We start from the raw sequence: 22,133 nt of genomic DNA, 5'->3' as shown, positions 1-22,133 counted from the left end.
GGCGGAGGTTGTGGGTGGCGGCGGCGGGCGCGTGCGCTCTCGTCCCCTCGCGCCGGTTCGCGCTCCCGCGCCGGGACTGAGGCGGCGGAGGCGGCGGCTGCGGCGGCAGTGGCGGCTGAGGCGGCGGCGTGGGGGGAGGGCCGGGAGGGGGGTGGTTGGGGGGGATGGACCTGGCGCGGCGGCTGCAGCGGCAGGAGCCGGTGCTTGAGCCCGAGCGACGGCGCTGGCGGAGACACCGGCTTCTCCTCCCCTCCCCGCCGGTAAGTGAGTGCCCCCGCCCCGGACGCTGGCGGCGGCCGCGGCCCCTCACGGCCTCTCCGCCCCGGGCGGGGAGAGTCGTGAGGGGAGCGTGGCCCCGCGGCGCCGCCGACGCGGGCCCGGCCTCCCGCTCGCGGCCTGGCGCGGCTCGGACCCTCGGTCTCCCCCGTTCGGGGCTGAAGCCCCGGGCCTAGGACTCGACCCCCAGCATCCCGCCGGGCCTCTTCCCTCGCCAGTCCCGTTCCGCTGTCATTTTGACCCTGGGGTTCCTCCCCCCGCCGCCTCACTTCGCCATCTTCGCAGCACCCCTCCAGGGCCGCGGGAAGGGAGGGCTGTGAGCACCTGGGCCCAGGCCCAGGGACTGTTTGGAATCTGGCTCTGGTGGGTCTGTGGTCTCACGAGCCCTCGCTCGCCCTGGCGCCCCCAGAAGTTGGCCACTAGGGCTCAGCCATTGCCACCTGAAACCAGTTTTGCACCTTTTGTTTTGATTTTGAACTTGTCGTTTGAGGGGAGGAGGCAGCCTGCTGCACTGGGAAAGGGGAGAATAGGAGGTGCGCGGTGGGATGTGAATCTAGGCTGGCTGGCCTTGGCCCCAGGTGCCTTCATTAACCCTTTTAGGAAGAGAAAAGGGCCTCAGTGAGTTGCACATTCCCTGAAAGTCCAGAGATCCTCTAATAGCTTGCAGGCTTTAGCCTTTTCAGCGTAAGCAAAGGTGTGTGTAGTGTTTGTCCAGGGTTGTTTGGTTTAATCCCTAACACTGATGGTGAACATCCCCCAGGTGAGTCTGTCGCAGAGTTTCTTGAAGCAGCCCGCTTAAACTGTTGGCTAATCCCCCCTCTCCTTTGGTGACACCTTACACATTAGTCTTGGTAGATCGTAGCCACTGCTTTTGCAGGCTGCCTTTTCATCTTGACTTGTCATAGAGGAAAGGAAGATGAACACACACATATACTAACCCAAAATGGTTGCTATAAGTCTGACATACTTATCAGAGGTACCTGTACCATAAGCATCTCTATGAAAGATCTGAATTCCTAAATTATTAAAAAGCAGGTAGCTGCTTTACAGTAAAACTTTGATTTGCTATGCCTTTTGACCAATGTCTTATTGGAAGTTATTGATTAAACCAAATTCTTGTCTTTGAAATACAAGTATAGAAATTGTTTCAAAGCGTGGAAGGAAAAGAACCTTATGAAAATGTTAATGTGTTAATGACAGGATTCCTCCAGAAGGTAGATATATTCTTTCTCCACTTGTAGATTAGAAGGGTGAGACTCGAATTATGAGTAGGTGGTAGTTTTACTAGTGTATGTAGCAAATGCTGCTTATAGGTGAGATTTTAATGCAACAATACCTTGTCCTCTATCAACAGAGTTGGCTTGTATTTCTTTTGAAATCACACACCCACTCTCTGGCTAGTATAGAAAGATTAAAAAGCTGCTTCTGGTCTGTGGGCGGTAACCTTTTAATTTCTAAAAAGTTTTCAGCTGCTTACAGAGTAGATTGCTAATCAACAGCATAGGAAGAATTCAGCTATTAAAAATTTATTAGCATGTGATCTAGATCTGTTAAAATTACGAGCTTTTATTAAGGTTTGTCAAGGGGTGGATGCTGTGTACTCTGTATAGGAAATGAGATTTCTCAGAGTATTTGCATCTTCATATAAACAGAGGCACAATCAGTTGACAGTGTTATGACACCTTACAGTAGTTGAGAGAATTTTTTATGAGCACACAAAACAGTACAATGTGGTGAAGAAACTCAGTGACCTGGACTAGTTGGTGACCACCATTACTTTAAACTCTTTGCTTCTCCTCTCTACCGGAATATTCCCTTTTTCTACAAGAGTTCTTATGCCTATCATATATGTACAAAACCTGTAATGGCTGAGGGCTGAACTCCTCAGGGTGACATTTATGGATCACTCATTAATTAATTAATCAAACGTTTATTGAACCCTTACTTGGTTCCAAGATTTTTTTCTGGGTAAGTAGTGGGCTATAGTGAGGGGGAAGTCCCTGCCCTCAGTGAGCTTTATTCTGTGTGGTGAGAATGAGGATAGCAAATAAGCAGATAGAGGTAATTTCAGATAATGCTGTAAATCAGTGATTAGCAAACTTTTTCTGTAAAGGATCAGAAAGTATCTATTTTAGGCTTTATGGGCCGTACAGTCTCTGTTGCAGCTACTCAGCTCTCTTGTTTTCGTGTGGAGCAGCCACAGGCATACATAAACTAGTGTGTTTGTGTTTTCATTAAACTTTGGACACTGAAATCTGAATTTCATACAATTTTCCACTGTCAAAAAATGTTAAAATTATGCTCTTGATTTTTTTTTTCCCCCAACCATTTAAAAACATAAAAACCATTCTTAGCTCATCGGCCATATAAAAACATGAGGCAAGCTGGATTTGGCCTGTGGTCTGGCCCTTTATAGAAAAAGTTTGCTGATTCCTTATATGAACCATGAAAATAAAAGAAGCTGATGTGATGAGTGATTGGTGGAGGTGGTGGGGAGGCCTCACCAAGGAGAAGATTTGAGTTGTGGCCCCAAAGATGGAAGAGCTTTTCCTGGCAGATGAAATAGCAAACGTCTGCAGACGGAAATAAGCATCCATGTTCCCCAGCATTGAACTTCTCCCCATACCATATCATTCTTGCCTTTGTTGTTCTCAACTAGGTTGCCCTCCTGTCAGGTTTTAAAAGCCTACCCATTATAGAATCTCAGAGTTGGAAGAGATCTTAGCTTCTTACCCAATTGCTCTCTTCTCATATGTTCTCAGTGATTTTTCAGCCTCTGTTTGAACAGCTTTGATGACAGAAAATTCATTACTTTGAGGTAGCCTGTGCCATTTTTAGATAGCTCTAATTGGTTAGAATGTTCTTCTACATGTTGTAATAGGATTCAGCCTCTCTACCTCCTTTTCCTGATGCTGCCTTATGGTGCCCACGGAGTAAGCCTGCAGTACGGTTGCACCTCATCCCCAGGATTCAGTTCTGAAATCAGTGCTTGAGACAAAATCATATAAGATGAAAACTATACTTGAAAATTCCTTAAACTGCTTAAAAGCATAGTGTGCATGTTTTTGCATATATAGTTGTATATAATTCTTATGTATTTTACAAACTGAGAGTCAGTGAAGGAAGGAGCAAGAGGAAAAAATTATGTAGATATGTAGGCCTTCAAATAATTTTACCTTTCTTTTGTGTATATGTTTTTATTGAAGTATAATCATTTTACAATGTATCAATTTCTGGTATACAGCATAATGCTTCAGTCATTCATGAACATATATTTGTTTTCATATTCTTTTTCACCATAAGTTATTATAAGATATTGAATATAGTTCCCTGTGTTATACAGTATGAACTTGTTGTTTATCTATTTTGTATATATTATTCAGTATCTGCAAATCTTGAATTCCCAATTTATCACTTCCCACCCTCTTCCCCCTCTGGTAACCATAAGTTTGTTTTCTGTGTCTGTGAGTCTGTTTGTTTTGTAAGTAAGTTCATTTGTCTTTTTTTTAGATTCCACATATAAGTGATATCATATGGTATTTTTCTTTCTCTTTCTGGCTTACTTCACTTAGAATGACAGTCTCCAGATCCATCCATGTTGCTGCAAATGGCAGTTACTTTTATTACATTTTATGACTGAGTAGTATTTCATTATATAAATATACCACAACTTCTTTATCCAGTCATCTGTCGATGGACATTTAGGTTATTTCCATGTCTTGGCTATTATAAATAATGCTGCTATGAACATTGGGGTGCATGTATCTTTTTGAATTAAGGTTCCCTCTGGATGTATGCCTAGGAGTGGGATTGCTGGATCATATAGTAAGTCTATTTTAAGTCTTTTGAGGAATCTCCATACTGTTTTCTGTAATGGCTGTACCAGACTACATTCCCACCAACAGTAGGAGGGTTCCCTTTTCTCCACAGCTTCTCCAGCACTTATTGTTTGTGGACTTTTTAATGATAGACATTCTGACTGGTGTGAGATGATACTTGTAGTTTTGATTTGCATTTCTCTGGTAATTAGCGATATTGAGCATTTTTTCATGTGCCTATTGGCTATTTGAATGTCTTCATTGGAGAATTGCTTGTTTAGTTCTTCTGCCCATTTTTGGATTGGATTGTTTGTTTTTTTATTATTAAGTTGTCAATTTTACCTTTTAAAAGAGCTATCAAATCCTTATCAGAGAGTGGGAGATGGTGGAGAATTTTAATATGTTTTTGCTTCCTTACAAGGTTAATTTTATTGTATTTATGCATTAAGCTTCTTATTGTATAAATATAAAACATTAATATGTATTTGTTGATGTATTGTGAATATTAAGTGAGATAATATATATGTAAGCACCTGGCACATGGTAATTGGTCAATAAATGTTTGCAGGATTTGAATCTAAATTTCTGCTTCATTGGACTCACATGCACACCATCCTTTGAAAAGTTATAGAGAAGAACTTGGCCACCTGCTTCCTGTCTTTCCAAATTGGCATTTCCTGTTGTGGCTCTGTAGAGCAGCTGTCACTCTCTCTGTCCTTGAGTGTTAGTCACATTCTACCAGAGGTCAGCTAGTAAGTTAAATGGGCATATGATGTAACTCTATTAGTTCTGCCACATGACCCTTGAAGCCTTTGAGCACTGCTATTATGTCTCTGATTTCGCCTTCACTTTTCAGGGCTAAATATTTTCATTTCTTTCAAAGTTTTTCCTTATTCTTCACCCTTCTGATTCTTGTATGTATCCTAGTTTATCATTGTTCTTTTTTACTTTGGTACCCTGAAGTACATTTTAAGGTACAAACTCAAGTTTTACCTCCTTGATGAAGTCTTCCCTTATAATTCTAGACCTTCTCTATATTCCTAAACACTTTTATCTGTACTTCTCAATTTAATATTTTTCATTTTTGTATTTTATTCTTCTTTCATGAGCATGTACTGTACCTCATAACGAGACAGGAAGCTTCTTGAGGTCCAAGACCATGTGTAAATATTTACAATTTTCTAAAAATAAACTTTTAAAATAAATGTTTTATTTAAAACAGCATTAGATTTAATGAATTATTGTGAAGATAGTACAGAGAGTTCTTGTCTATCCCACACCCAGTTTCCCTTATTATTAACATCTTACATTAGTGTGGTACACTTGTCACAATTAGTGAATCAATATTGATACATCATTAGTAAGTCTGTACTTTATTCAGAGTTCCACAGTTTTTTCCTTAATATCCTTTTCTGTGTTCCAGGACCCCATTCAGGATGATACATTACATTTAATAGCTATGTCTCCTTAGCTCCTCTTGGTTAAGGCAATATGTCCGATTTTCCTTGTTTTTAATGATGTTGGCAATTTTGAAGATAACTGATCAGTATTTTTGTAAAATGTCCTTCAATTGGGATTTGTCTGATGTCTTTCTAGTGGTTAGACTGATGTAATGTGATTTGGGAAGGAAGACCACAGAGGTAAAGTGTCATTCTCATGACATACCAAGAGTACATACTATTGACATGATTTATCAGTGTTGCTGTTAGCCTTGATCACTTAGCTGGAGCCATTGTAAAGCTGCCCCTTTGTTCCTCCCTTTCTATACTGTACTTTGGAAGAAAGTCACTATGTGTAGCCCACACTTAATGAGCGGTGAGTTATGTTCCACCTCCTTAAGGATGGAGTATCTACATAAATTTCATTGCTCAAACTGTTGCAGCTTTGACCATTGGGAGTTCTTTCAGTTGGCTCCTGTTTCCCTTCCCTTTGGCATACTCCCATGGTTATGTGCGTGGGTGAATACTTTCTTGCAACATAAAATGCTTCAGGCTCATCTTTTATATATCATGCTCCAGTCCTATAATCAGTCATTTTTTTCTGGGACCTCTAGTTCCTTTTGTTAAAAAATGGTATTACAAAACCTAGATCTGGGCGCTTGATGTGCTAGTTGCTACCAGAGTATTGTTGCTTCTAGGCCCTCTGAGTAACAGATCAGGGAAGATAAGTGTGTATACATTAAGCTGTATATATATACACATATCTATAATTATTTCCATATGTAGCCAATTTTCTTTATATTAAGCTAAACATGAATTCATACTGATATCTCCAACTCTGATTCCTTACCACATGGATCATTCTAACCCTTCCACTTCACCAGTGAGAAACCTGGCTCCTGCCCTCTGGCATCCATTTACTCAATTCTTCAGTTCTAGTATACATGTGTAGTGTTTGCACAATTGTTAATCTGTCCCCCTGAGGGAAAACTTTATCAACTAGAGTAAAGTGCTTATGAATAGTTCTTTTGCCTTCAGTCTACAGACTCCACTTCCTTCCGTCATTACTTAGGGGTCAGCACCTTATTCCTCCACTCACAAATGAGGTTGTTTCACCTTTGAAATAGATTTAGATTGTTTTGTCACATTCTGCATTCCATGCTGAGATTCCCTTACCTCTCAAATGATTTTTTAAAATTATTTGTTTTTGTGGTTTTTTTGTTAAAGTATAGTTGATTTATTGTTAAAGTATAGTTAATTTCTTAATTGTGTCTAAATAATAATCCATTGTGTGAATACACAGCATTTCGTTGATCCACTCATCAGTGATATACATTTGAGTTGTTTCCGCTTCTTGGCTGTTATGTGTAGTGCTGCTGTGAACATTCATGTGTAAGTTTTTGTTTGAACATGTTTTGGGTTTACAACTAATGTACTTCTTTTGATACATTTTATTTTTATATTGAAAGTAAAGTTACACGATGGTTTACTTGGGTTTAAGTGCTGAAAAAGTGCTACTTTCTCAGGGCATGATGTTTATCAGTGGATCCTGAAATCACATAATTTTCCCATTGTCTTTACAGAGTAAAGAATTTTGGTCCAGTCACTGTGAAGTTGGATTATAAGATCTGCTTGTGGCCTCAAGGAGTTTCTGAGTGTATACATTGTATTTGACGTTATGTATTCAGAGGGATAGTAGGCAGGATTCCCATTCTGTGATCTGTTTGGCATCAGTGATACTGCAGAGGTTTTATTCTTATCAACCGCATTCCCTCTGAGGTTTGGACTATAATAGAGTGGCATTAAACATTAGTGTTTTCTTTCTCCTATTTCAGTACCCAGCTCCGAGCTTCGTTTTGCAGTTATTGCTTTGACACCTTTGCTTTGATAGATTTGTTTTCCTCTAAAAGACTTGGCCAAAGTTTTCTTCTTTTTATGCTCAACATTGCTATTAAGTGTGGAAACACAGATCAGAGCCACAGTGAGGTACTGCTTAACACCTGTAGAATGGTTTCTTAAAAAGCAAAAGAAAACAAAACCAGAAAATAACAAGTGTTGGTGAGGATGTGGGGAAATTGGAACCCTTGTGCACTGTTGATGGGAATGTAAAATGATGTAGCCACTGTGGAAAGTCGTATGAAGGTGCTTCAAAAAAAATTAAAACAGAATTAATATATGATCCAGCAGTTGTACCTTAGAGTATCTACCCAAAAGAATTAAAAGCAGGGTCTTGAGCAGAAATTTGTACACCCATGTTCACAGCAGCATTAATCACGATAGGTAAAAGGTAGAAGCAACCCAAGTGTCCATCCACAGATGGTAGATAAACAAAATGTGTATAGACAGAGTAGAGTATTAATTCAGTTTAGAAATGAAGGAAATCCTGACACAGTCTACAACGTGGATGAACCTTGAGGACATCATGCTCAGTGACAATAAGCCAGTCACAAAAAGACAAATACGACATGATTCCACTCATATAAGGTCCCTAGAGGAATCAGATTCATAGAGACAGAAAGTAGAATGGTGTTTGCTAGGCACTGGGGGGAGAGGGATGGGAGTTATTGTTTAATGGGGATGGGATTTCAGTTTTGAGAGATGAAAGAGTTCTGGAGATGGATGGTGGTTTCACAGCAGTGTGAATGTAATTAATTCCACTGAACTGTACATTTAAATGGTTATGTATATTTATGTATACATATTATGTTATGTACATAAATTTTATGTATATTTTACCACAATGGGGAAAAAAAAAACCCTCCATGAATACTCAGCTTAAAAATAGATAAATTAGAGCTCATGCTTAGGATGCAGTAGGTCCTGGGTTCAATCCCCAGTACCTCCTCTAAAAATAAATAAATAAACCTAATTACCCCCCCCCCAAAAAAAACACTAAAAGAAAAAATTAGTTCTATACTGAAAAAATAAAAAATTTTCTGCTTTGGCCAGTTTGGGGTAACCTGACTAGTTCATCAAAACCTAATATTTTTCAGACTTCTTGAAAGTAAGGAACATTCTTTGCTATTTTTTGTAGCTTCTGAGTTACTTTGGGATTTCCTGGAGATGATGGAAAATTAACAAATTATATATTAACCAACATCATACTTTTTTCCAGGGAACTTCACTGTAGGCCAACCCTTTAAAAGGGTTTGTGTAATAGAACACAGCCCAGTGAACTAAAGATATTTTAATTTCACTTCTCTGAAAGACTGTTACTAGACACATAGCTTGTACTTTTGTAAAAACAGTAATATTGACTCTGATTACAGTAATTTGTGATAGGTAATGAATTCTTTTAATCAAGTTATTTTGGAAGACAGATATTTTGGAAGATACATGTATTATGATACATGTATCTCATGTATCTCTTTAGTGCTTTTCTTAATTTTAGTATAAATGAGTCTGCTATCTCATCATAATAAAAGTTTTTGTCAAGTACTATATGTGTATTCTGTACCATTTCCAGTGCTCTTCATTTTCTGTGTAATTCTAGATTTCTCCCTGCTACGTTTTCTTTCTGAAAGAAGGACTTCTTTTACCATTTCTTGTGGTACAGATTTGCTGGTGATGAATCCTTTCAGTTTTTGTATGTCTGAAGAAGTTTTTAATTTGCCTTGATTTATAGAAACTGTTTTCACTGGATATAGAATTCTAGGTTGAGAGTCTTTTTTCTTTCAGTACTTGAAACGTATTGCTTTGCTGTCTTCTGGGGTGCTTCCTTTCCAATAAGAAGTTGGCTGTCATTCTTATCTTTATCCCTCTGTACAGAATGTGTGGTTGTTTTCTTCTGGCTACCTTTTATTTTTCTTTCAATTTTAAAAAATTCTAGTATCGGGTGAGGGTATAGCTCAAGTGGTAGAGTGCATGCTTAGCATGCATAACGCCCTGGGTTCCATCCCCAGTACCTCCTCCAAAAATAAATAAACCTAATTCCCCCCCCCCCACATTCTGGTATAATACACATAAAATTTACCATCTTAACTATTTTTAAGTGTACTGTTCAGTGGTATAAGTTACGTTTGTATCATTGTTCATCCATCATGGCCATGTATCTCCAGAATTCTTTCCATCTTGCAGAATGAAATGCTATACCTATTAAACAGTAATTCCCCAGTCTCCTCACCCCCAGCTCTTCTCAAATGACAATCTACTTTCTGTCTTTATGATCTTTAACTACTCTGAGTACCTCATATAAGTGGAATCATACTGTATTTGTCTTCTTATGACTGGCTTATTTCACTTAGCATTGTGTTGTCAAGATTCATGCATGTTGTAGCATACATTGGAATTTCTTTTTAAGGCCAAATAATATTCCATTGTATGTATATGCCACATTTAGCTTATCCATTCATCTGTCATTGGACACTTGGGTTGTTTTTATGTTCTAGCTATTGTGGATGCTGCTGCTATGAACATAGGGTGCACAAATAATCTCTTTGAGATCTTGCTCTTTCTTCTCTTGAGTATGTACCCAGAAGTGGAATTGCTGGATCACATCGCCATTCTGTGTTTAAATTTTGAGGAATTGCCATACTGTTTTATACAGTGGCTGTGGAAATGTGGAATGTTTTACATTCCCACCAACAGTGCATAAGAGTTCCAACTTCTCCATATTCTTGCCAGTATTATTATTTTCTTTTCTGTTTGTTTGCTTTCTGGATAGTAGCCATCCTGATGAGTATGAGGTGGCTTCTCATTGTGTTTTTGACTTGTATTTTCTTAATAAGTTATGTCGAGCTTCTTTCATTTACCAGTTGGCTGTTCATGTATCTCTGGACAAATGTCTACAAGTCCTTTGCCCATTTTGAATTGGGTTGGTTGGTCTTTGTGATTGTTGAGTTGTAGGCGTTCTTTCTATATTCTGAATATCAGTTACTTAAATATTTTCTCCCATTCTATATTCCTATGGCTGCTTTTAAGATTTTTTTTCTTATCTCTGGTTTTAAGCAATTTGATTTTAATTATTCCTTGTTGAAGTTTTAATTTTCTTCATGTTTCTTGTGCTTGGTGTTTGTTGAGCTTCTTGTGTCTGTGGATTTATAGTCTTCATTGAATTTGTAAAATTTTTGAATATTATTTCTTCAAACCTCTCTCCCCCAGGATTCTAATTATATCGTACATTATTAGGCTTCTTGATTTTGTCCCATAGCTCACTGATGCTCTGCTCTTTTGCTCAGTCTTCTTGTATTCCAGGTTCCATTTTGGATAGTTTCTATTGTTATGTCTTTACATTACTAATCTTTTCTTCTGCATTGTCTTTATCTACTGTTAATGCCATTCAGTGTACAGTTAACCCTTGAACATTGCAGGTGTTAATCCACATATAATTTACAATTGGGACTAGATAGGGAGGTACCACGATGGCAAGTAGAGAGGCTCACAGCTCGCCCTCTCCCACAAATAGACCAAGAATTACATCTACAGACCCACTGAATCTCACAGAACTGCCTACTGAACTTCTGGCAGAACGTCTGTCTGTTCAAAATACAGGAGGATTCCTCACAAAAACTGATAAACCATAAGGTTATACTGTAGCACAGGGAACTATATTCAATATCTTGTAGTAATCTGTGGTGAAAAAGAATATGAAAACGAATATATGTATGTTCATGTATGACTGAAGCATTATGCTGTACACCAGAAACTGACACAACATTGTAAACTGACTGTACTTCGATTAAAAATATATGTGTGTAAAATTGGCCCTCTTTATCCAGAGTTCCTCTGGATCCTTGGATTCAACCAACCATGGACTGTGTAGTAAGGAATGTTTACTATTGAAAAATAATCACATATGAGTGGATCTGCACAGTTCAAACCTGTGTTGTTTGAGGGTCAGCTGTATTTCATTTTAGGCTACCATATACTCTGTAACTGTAGTAGGTAGAATGCAGTGATGTGGCCGGTGTTAAGAAATAGTACCTTAATTTGCTGCCAATATGTAACAGATTCCTAATTCAGTAAGATACCTAACAAGGGTACACAAAACCATCATCTGTCAAATTAACTTTGATGTCCCTCAACTTACACATTAACTTTGCTTTTCTGCCAGGCCTACATATGTATTTTTGGCATGGTTATTCTATATTTTCTGCTGACCTAGACGACTGCATTGGTAGTTCTACAGTATTTGTTTTATAAGGCTCCGGAGTGCTTGGTGTTTTTGCCAGACTATCTAATAATACTTAACTGTGTTTCTTTGATTATATGGTATGACCATCATCTTGCTATAAAAATATGAAATAGATTTTTATATTCTCTTTAATACACTCCTTGTTATTCATCAGCTGGTTTGTGTGCTGAAATGTACCTTTGATTGCTGCTGTCATTGATAACCTCATTGCCAGCTGGACTTGGCTGCTGTATTACTTCCATGTGATCTTCTAATGTTCACTATTTCAGCTTGAAAAATTTTGCTGACTAACAACTGGTAATTGTTTTCCGGCCAGATATCTGCATTTAGTAGTATTTGTTTCTCTTCTTGCTCCTCTGTTCCAGCAGGTATTGCTGTCTTGAGGAGACACACCCGTGGTTAGCACTCTCTGCAGATGCTGACAGTTGGTGAACATAAGATTTAGAAGACGGTCTCCATCTTCCAGATTGGATCTCTCTTCATGTGGATCTTCTATTTCTATGTCTTTTTAAACAACAAATTTTTTGGAAACATTTTGGATTACAGCTGTTCATCCTCATCTATGTAAACAAAGGAAAGCTATTGTGCTGGGATTTTGAGGAGGTATGTCTTTTTTTGTTTTGCAAAATTGCATCACTCAGGCATTCAGAGCAGTACTAAATCATAATATAACATTGACTCTTGGCAGAACTCAGTTCTCATTCATTCATTTGTTCCATTTTCCTTTCTCCCATTCTTTTTTCTAGCAATTGTCATAGCTCAATAAGAACTTTCTTGATGTGCAGTGTAACAAGCTCATTTCTTACATTCTTTGTGAATGTCATTGGACTCTGGGTTAGCCTTTTAAGTAGCAGGAAGCAGTTTGAATTCTTATTCTTCAAGTTGAGATTGTGACTTTGGTGAACTGAGTTTGTTCCCATTCTGCATAGACACCGGGTGGTTTGGGAGAGCTTAGCATCTTCAGTATAGTATATGGCTGTGTGATTTTATAGTCTGGTTTAGTATCGTTTGCAAGAGGAGGTGTGATGTTATGGATTTTTGAACTAAAAATCAAGAGACCTCAGTCCCAGTTTTGACATTATTACAGCTATGCTTTGAGAGTTAAGGTATGTTTGTTTTCTTACCTCTAAAAGTGTTATTGTTACTTGCTTTACATGAACCTCACAGGACTGTTGAGGATCAGATGAAAAAATTTGTGTGGAAGAGTATTATATCAGTATAAAGGATTGTTACTGCATTGCGGAGAGATGGAGGCATCCCTCTCTCTACCCCTGCCCTTGATGGAGGCTCTGGGGCTTGAACCCAGGACCTTGTGCAGGCCAGTACATGCTTTACCACTAAGCTATACCCTCCCTCCAGCATATCTCTTTTTTAATCACTCAAAGACTCAGATTTTTTTTCTGCAAACTTTTTGATGGTATAGGCCTGTCATGAATCTGACTTTTAAATCTTCATACTTAAATCATGGTTGAACATTGGTGTTTACAGTGTGTAAGTATAGAGTAGGTGCTCATTATATTTTAAAATGTGGGTCCGTTCAGTGTAATGCTGAGAAAACGTCAGTTTGTGTAATAAGGAACCATTTTATAAGATCTGTTGGATAGTGTTTTGAAGATAAACCTCATTTGTTTATTTTATGCATTAAAATACTTCCTGAGTGCTTAGTGTGTTCTAGGCACTGGGGAAGGAAACTGTCAAAAAATCTCCACCATTATAGAGCTTATTTTTTATATTATATGGGGAGAATAAACAAGATGAATAAGTAAAAATGCAGTTTTTTAACCTATGATGACAAGTTCTAGTGAGAAAAGTAAAAGTAGGAGAGAGGAATAAGGGCTTATTGAGGGGGAGGAATTGAGTGGTCACAGATGGCCTTACAGAGGAGGTGACATTTGAGTAAAGTCTTGAAGAAGGTGAGAGAGCAAGCCATGCAGATATATGAAAAGAGCATTCCAGGCATAGCAAATGGCAAGTGCAAAGGTCCTGAGACAGAAGCTTGCATGAGGAATGGCAAAGATTGGGGAGGGTGAGTGCTTATTTTGCAGTGCCTTACCGAAGTACTTTTCAAACTTTAACATGTGCATAAATTACTTAGGATGTTTTTGTTAAAATTCAGATTCTCATTTTGTGGGTCTGAGGTGGGCCCCATTTCTGGTAAGCATCCAGTTGCTGCTGGTCCTGTTGGTGCTCTTAGGACTTTAGCTTTTACACTGAGTGAAATGAGAAGCCTTTGGAGGGTTTTGGGCAGTGGTATGACATGGTCTGATTTCCATTTTGACACCGTCACTATTCTGGCTGCTGTGTGGGTAATAGACTGATGATGGACTGGGCAAGGGCAAAAGCAGGGATATCAGTTAGGAGGCCAGTGCTGTAATCCAAGTGAGAGAAGATGACAGTTTGCCCTGGAGGGTAGCAGTGAATATGGTGAAATATGGTCTGATTCTGGGTATTTTTTGAAGTAGAGTCAACTGGTTTTGCTGATAGATTGAATGTATGCGGTGAAAGAGAGGGAAGACTCCAGGGTTTTTGCTCTGAGTTCCTGGAAGGATGCTCTTGCCATTTATTGATGGGGAAGACTGAAAAGGGCAAAAGTTTGGAGGGGAAGAATTGGATCTCGGTTTTGGACATACATTATGGTTGCCTATTAGACTTAGTAGAGATGTTGGGTATGTAGTTGGGTTTATGAACCTGAAATCCAGGAGAGAGGATCTGCTGGGTGTACCTCAGGGTGTTGTTGAAAAACAGATTGTATTTAAAGCCAGGGGGCTGAATGAGATCAGCAAGGGAGTGAGTAGAGATAGAAGTAAGAAGAGGGTGTAGAAGTTAGGTAACTCCGGAGTAGATGAGTTGAGAGATCTTTAGAGGTTAGGGAGATGAGGAACAATCAAAAGAGACTTAGTAGCAACACGCAGAGAGGTAGGAAGAAAACCAGTTAGGAAGGTATCCTGAAGCCAAATGAGGAAAATGTTGCAAGGAGTAGAGAGTAATCAACTGTGTCAAATTAGGATGAGGGCTGAGAATTAACCATTTTATTTAGCAGTGTGGAAGTTGTTGGTAACCTTGATAAGAATAGTTTCAGTGGGGCAGTGGAGGTAAAAGTCTGATTGGAGATGTTGCCTTTCCAACAGCAAAACATTCCTAAACCCTGAAGAGGTAGAACACTTATGTAAAAATCTGTAACTCTAGATAAATGACCTTGATAGGAGGAGATTTAAGATGTTTAAGTAGTATTATTAATAACTGGCTAGATTAATTGTTCATTTAAATAATACTGGAAAATGTACTTTGAGATCCTTAGGTTATCCTAAACCACCGATTCTTAGTTCCTAAATGTTTGTTTCATGCTGACAGGGTTTTAAAATAATCCTTAGCAGTTATTGTGAACACGAAGAAATACGAGGATTGGATAGGAACCAGTTGGCTATCAGCTACTCTTTCCTACATTTTAGGACTGAAAGACACTTTAAACACTAATATTTGGGCTGTCAAAGGGGCTTGTAAGAACTTCGTCATACTCCTGTTTTGTGGTCGAAGTATCTAATCTGTATAGCGTCCTCAGCCAGATGAGCTTGTGCAGATAACCAAAGGTAGCTGTAACTTTGGTCTTGGCATTATAGAAGACTTCTTTTTCTTCATTTGTTGATTTAAACAGTATTTCATATATGTTTGGCTCTGTTGTACATGCTGGAGATACAGTGGATAAAAGTTTCTGCCTGAATGGAGTGTATGTTCTAGTGAAGGTGAAGTAGCAAATTGGGGCCAAAACTTGTTAGTGGTCTCAGACTGCTGCTGTCTTAATGCTGTGTGGGTACATGTAAAACCCAAAGAGGGCTGTTGTGAGCTGAGCTTTCCTTTTCTGACAGGACAGTGCTCAAATATTGTGGAGAATGTATAAAACGGTTAAGCAATTATCTGACCAACCTTGTTTGTGAAGAAAGAGGTTCAAATATATGAAGTTTATTGTTTATTTGTTTAGCTTGCCAGATCTTGTTTTTACAGTAGAGGGCTGAATTTCAGAACATTGATATTAAATTCCCTCTAGATCGTTGATATGCTTCTTTATTGGGCCATGGTGCCACTGTTTTGATTCTTGGTAATGTAAATAACATTTGTTTTAAGATCCTTAGATGAAAGGTGCCATTGAAACAGCTAAATGCCATCTTCCGGAGAGGTCTTTATCAAATTCCAGTATCAGTTGTTTTTCTGCCTAGACTTTTGTCCTCAGATAACTGTACTATAACCCCGTGACAGAGCTAATTCTTTAGTTGTGTGATGTGATGTGACAAAAACAGATCATTTTTCCAACAGGAATAACTCTCATTTTTCTTAGACTATGGGCTTATGAAATTTGGGTAGAGATATCTTTTGATGGTCTTAATCTTTTCAGTGGTAAGTATCAACATGTGAATTTTCATAGCCAGGAAGGAAGGGTAAATTATTTGGAATTCCAAATTTGTTCCTACTTTGAAGTTTTTTTTTTTTTCCCCTCTTCTTATTTTAACATGCTTGTTAGAGGTGTAGACACTACTGTGTCCTAATACAGAAATTTCCTGAGAGAGAATCTAAGACTTAAATTAATGTTTTTGAACTTCTATGGGAAGTATCTTTGTATACAAGAGTGGGCACTGGTCTAACATAGTGCCTGGCAGAGTTCTCTGCACATAGTAGACACTCAGTAAACATCCTGTTGTCTCTTCTAGGAGTTGGAAGCCTCAGTTCTAGACTTTGCTACCAACTACCTGTATAAACTTATTAGAATCTCTTACCTTTAAATCATTAGAATCCCTTCTAGCTCTGATGCAGTGACTCACTTTATTTTTAGCCTTATTTTTTAAAATTTAGTTTCAGTATGTCCTTGAAGTCAGTGTCTTGAAAACAAGCAAACACAGAACCACCAGACAGGTTGTACTGGGAAGTATAGTGAAATAACGTGTCCTCAGTGGCTTCAATCATTTGCTTGGCCACATGCTCTTTCTGTAGTAGAGTTACCTTATCTTTTCTACTCACACTGGGTTGGGATTAGATGTATATCAAACAAGTAGATTTCTTAGCACCTGTCCAAAGAGGATGGAATGGAGCTTCATGGAATGACTGATCATTTTTCCAGTCATACATATCCCTAAATGGTACCATGTGCGTTGTAGTTTGGGTTCAGAGGAATACTATTTAAGCAGTTAAAAAAAATGTTTTCTTAAGATAGGGTTAGAATAATCTGGCTAGTTAACCAAACTTTTTCAAAATTCTCATAAATTTTCCCCATGTTTAAATATGTCATGTTTTGGATAATGAATGTTAGTATACTGAAGAACTATAGTTATTGTCAAATTTCTAATATGATTTTATTCAGAGTTTGCTTAATTTCTTTCTGTAGCTAATTTTATTGCTCTTTCAGGTATTCTGAAATAGTAATTGCCTTTTTCCCTTTTATTTTGCAGAAATAACTGTATTTTTACCATGTTTTAGTAGTTAGACTTTCCTTGTGGTCCTAAAATGAGGTGACAGACTTGGCTGTTTAAAAAGTAGACTAGAGAGGATGGGGAAGAAGGAAATAGGTGAGGGAGATAAAAGGTACAAACTTTCAGTTGCAAAATGAATGAGTCACAGGTATTACCAATGTGGGGAATATAGTTGATAACTATGTAATATCTTTGGTGAAATACTGTAACTAGATTTATTATGATGATCAATTTGAAATATATAGAAATATCAAATCACTGTGTTGTCTAACAGGAACTAATATAGTATTGTAGGTCAATTATACTTCAGAAACAAACTCATAGAAAAAGAGATCAGATTTGTTGTTACCAGAGGCAGGCAGGGGTCGAGGAGGCAGGGATTTTGGGAGAGTTGGATGCAGGCAGTCAAAAGGTACAAACTTCCAGGTATAAGATAAATGCTAGGGATGTAATGTACAGCATGATAAATATAATTAATACCACTGTATGTTATATATGGAAGTTGTTAAGAGAGTAAATTCTAAGAGTTCTCATAATAAGAAAAAATTTTTTTTTCTTCTAGTTCTTTAATTTTGTACCTATATGAGATGATGGATGTTCACTAAACTTACTGTGATTATCACCTCATGTTTAAGATATGAAGGATGGATTTTTGAGAGGTAAAGTTGAAACAAAGGAAATGGGGAGATTTTGTTTTCAATTCATAGGTAGAATGAATTGGAGGGGAAAGAGATTTGCATAGGTGAAGACAATTAGAAGTATCATGTTGTAATCCTGGAATCAGATAGAAAAAAGTATAAAAAACCTTTTCCTGCCCTATCCTGTGAATCACATCTATAAAAGCATTATCTGTAGACAAACGGTGCTCTCTCAAAGCATTTTTTTCTCAAAAGTATTTCAAATGTCAAACTGAAACTTAAAAAAAAAGTCAGTAGCATGTGACAGATCGTTATTTTATGAGTTTGCCAGTGGATAATACTGAATAAAACCAGTATATAAATTCTGTGTGTTTATGGTAAATAATGCCACGTGTATTGATTTCTGATCTTCCCTGTACGTGTAAGTGCAGAATTCTATCTGCAGCAATAGTGAAAATAGGAAGTATAGCTGTGGCTCTTTATATCCTATTAGGAAACAAATGAGATGAAGACTCAGTGAAGTGTATTTATTTCGTAATCTAAGTTTAAGAATCCGTAGGTTAAGGAGATCATGTTAAGGCTTCAGGGCACCCAGAGGTATATTCCATTTCGATCTGCATATCCTATTCTGTTGTTGAATAAAAGCGTGAGAGTCCATGGACTGTGGTGTGTGGTAGCTCTGGTCTCTGATACAAGCTTCATGTGAATGACTTTTAAACCTACTTCTTTAGCCTAGCTTGCCTACTGGTTCCTGAAACGTAATGTCTTTCACCAAACTCACTGGCATTTTGCCATGATCTCTTTGCATTTCTGTATACCTGTACCTCCTGTAGATTTACTTATCCTGATTTACTGCTCATCATTCTCTTAGCCAAGTAGTCCAAAAACCTTAGGCCTTTGTGTTGATCACAAGTGTACATTTTACTTCTGAAATGTTTCTTCATTGAACCTTCAGGATGTTCACTCATTCACTTTTTTTCCATTCATTTTTTGTTTATTCTGACATATTTATTGAGCACATAATATGTGCTAGGCACTGTACAAGGTACTAGGAATATAGTGATAAATAAGGCAGATTAGTTTTCCTCCCCTTATAGAGCTTGTGATCCAACCTGTCATCATTTCCCATGCACCCTCTCTGAGTTACTGTGATAGCTATGCTTATTTTTTCTGGTTATAAATATAATACGTACTTATTTTAAGAAATGCAAGGGTTATTGAAATTTATAAACACTGAAAGTGGGAGACTGTATATTTTCATCCACCTGAGATACCACTGATAAGAATTTGCTATCATTTCTCTAAATTAAAAAAAAGTATCCAAAACTTTCTAACACATCTTTTTGCCTTTGCTCCCTTTCCTATCTTAATATTACAAATGATACCAGAGTTACTTTGTTAAAAAAATGGAGTTAATTGTTAATCCTTAGCCCAGAAACCCCTCAGTGTTTTTCTGTCATCCACAGAATGAAGTCTGAACATCTTAGCATAGCAGTTACAAAACATTATGTTTCTACCATCTACCTTTCTTGTTTCTCCAGGAACTTTCCCAGGAGTGGCCCTTCTTACAAGTGTAAATAAAAGGTCTCAAGTGTGCTGCATTAGTGTCCTCCCATGTGACAAATAATACTCTGAATGGGGGAGACAGTCTGATGTAAGTACAGTGAGAGTTTATTCAGCTTTCTTCTGGTGCTTGCCCTGTCCCACTCACCTTGGTTACAGGAAAATAAAAAAATTACAGGAGTGTTTTTAAAAATTAATGCAGAAAAGCTTAGAGAAGATGAAACAATCTGAAATTCCATCCCACAGAGATGATTACCATTAAAGTTTTTATGAATGTCCTTTCATACATGTCTCTTTGAAAATACATACACATACAGATACGTGAATATGAAGTAATTTTTCATAAATAGGATAATACTGTAATCCTGTTTTTCTTTTGCCTCAGACATAGGTTTTGGAGTTACTTGTGTAAGAGACCAGTGTTCAAGATAGTGTATTTCAAGAATGATGAGAAGCCTGAGCTTTCTGGAGCAAATATTACTGCTTAAGAGAGCAAGAAGCTGGTCTGATTTCCCTGACCATCCAGGTTAGAGTAGACATGCTCCCCTGGGCTTCCGTGGCACCCTGGGCATCCCATCGTGGCCTTTGCTGCAGTCTGTTGTTTGTGTGCCTAAATCAAAGCCCCCTGTATCTATGTCTTTGTATTCCTTGGGCCCAGCACAGTGCCTGACACCTAGTAGACATTTCATTGTTTGCTGAATGGATAATATGAATGTCTTTGGTGAAGTAAGATGGTTTTCCATGAAAAGAAGTTGCTGCATATATTCTTTAAACCATTTATCTCTTTTTGCCTTTTTTATTCATTTACCAAGGAGCCTTTTGGTATTATTTCAGTTTACCAAGGGGATTTTATTGCTGAGAAAACAAGGTACTGACTGTAACCTGGTTGACAGTTATAACTCTAATTATAAATTAATTAAATATTAGTGTTATGGGACAGATGGGTATGAGACTTTGGATAATATGAACCATTCCTCCCCTCCCAGAGTGTAACTATCACGTTAGATAAGGTGGTACCCAGCTTCTGTTTGAGCAGAGATGTAGTTGTGGTGTAGTGAATAGAAGGCTGGATTCAACTTTGCCACTTATTAACTCTGAGATCTTAGGCAAGTTCCTTAACCATTTTAGGATTTAGTTTCTTTATTCATTAAGTGAGTACTTGGAGTTTAGAGTCCAACTCTAAAATTTTATGTGACTCTGAAACAAAAGCCGTGCTTTGTCTTGGTCTGTTGAGGCCTAACCTGTACACTGCTCACTGTCTTACTCAAGACATGTAAGTAAAGGTCAGGGAGTATAGTACCTTCGACCCTTAGAAGAACTACAGAATGAAGCAAGAAGTAGCTCTGTGATCGTTTTTAGAGGGAGTATGAACCTGCGAACTTCTTTTGCATTATTTCATAGCCAGTTTTAGATAAAAATAATTTTCTCATTTGAGAATAAGAGTATGGCTTTTGGGGATAGAGAGGGGGTTGATTTGGTTCCTTAGTTTCCTAGTCTTACTCTGGGTAACTGGTTCTATCCTCTTTCTTTTTCTGTCTCAGTAGAAGACACTTTTCTCACTCAGTAGAAGAATCTCAAGATTCAGTCTCATTGTCTGTGAAGCACAAGGTTAGATTAATGATAGAACAGAGCCCAGAGACCTGTTTTTCTTGTTCATTTTGAGGTAACAAATCAAATTGCTTTATTTTTCCATGATTGGTTGTTTTCAATAAAAGAAGGCAAAATCTGACTCTTCTTACATCATATGCTTTGGGATGATGAGATTATTCTTTGGGATCCATTTTTAAAATTTCATTAAAAAACTGAGGTATAGTTTTCAGTAAATGCTCAAATCTAAGATGTATATATGGCTTAATGAATTTTTACGTATGTATGCAGCATATATATGTAATTATAACCACTAGTCAGATCAAGATACAGAGCATTTTCCTCCCTCTAGAATTCCTTTATGCCCCTTTCCAGTCAGTACCCTCTTTTTGAACTCTTTGAGTGGTTTATTATTCATGTTAAGAAGCCAGTGAAAACAAATCTTGACCTCTTTTATGTTTCATCAGTAATTTGAATCTTGAATGCTATAATAAAGTCTGATCTGTAGATTGTGAGGTCTGTAGCCTTTTGGAAACAGATACGGCATAATTGTGTTAAAATGCTTTTCTAGTGAAACCCTAATCCAGGGTACAGAGGGAGTAGTTTTACATTGATACAGTGGCAGTGTTGTCTACCAACATTTTCTTCTCTGTTTTTCCTGACAATTTTTGAGTTGTCTGAAAGTAAATTTATTTGGCAAGTTGTAAGTACGTGGGAAAGGGAAATTTGTCTGAATGATGAACTTGTTCCAGGTCAGTGAGTTCTGTTCTTCCTGCTACCTGTGCCATTGTGTAACCCTGTGAACGAGGCCTGACCTCATTTGCTATGTCTAACATCTGTTGAGCACTCTTGTCTGAGGTGCTGTGCGCGGGTCTTCCTGAAGTGCTGCGGTGCCGCCTCGGCCCTCCTGCTGTGGCTGTGGGTCATGTGGTTTTGTTCACTGATTCACGTATCTGTATCTTTTATCTTAGAAGGTGTAGATTTATGGACAGGTTAAGCAAAGATAATACATGGAGTTCCTGTGTGTCATGCATGCTTTTTCATTGTTGTTAACATTTTTTTTTATTAGTTTTTTGGAAATATATTTCACATAACTTAAAATTCACCCAAAGTGCATATTTCAGTTTTAGTATATTCACAGAGTTGTACAACTATCACCACAGTTTGATTCCAGAATATTTTCGTCACCCCCAGAAGAAACTGTAGCCACTTATCAGTCATTC

The 22,133-nt window shown here is 38.0% G+C and overlaps 1 long non-coding RNA gene across 1 annotated transcript; it reads left to right on the top strand.

Annotated features, from left to right (window-relative positions):
- On the top strand, window positions 1-20,054 carry LOC106729045. Its single transcript, XR_004312293.1, has 4 exons — window positions 1-260; window positions 12,032-12,269; window positions 19,302-19,414; window positions 19,709-20,054. It is a non-coding gene; the product is annotated as an uncharacterized LOC106729045 (long non-coding RNA).
- The last annotated feature ends 2,079 nt before the right edge of the window (window positions 20,055-22,133 follow it).

This window comes from Camelus ferus, chromosome 17, assembly GCF_009834535.1.
Source record: "Camelus ferus isolate YT-003-E chromosome 17, BCGSAC_Cfer_1.0, whole genome shotgun sequence".
Classification (NCBI taxonomy): Eukaryota; Metazoa; Chordata; class Mammalia; order Artiodactyla; family Camelidae; genus Camelus; species Camelus ferus.
The sequence above is the reverse complement of the archived record's forward strand: the minus strand, read 5'-3'. Positions and strand labels throughout refer to the sequence as shown.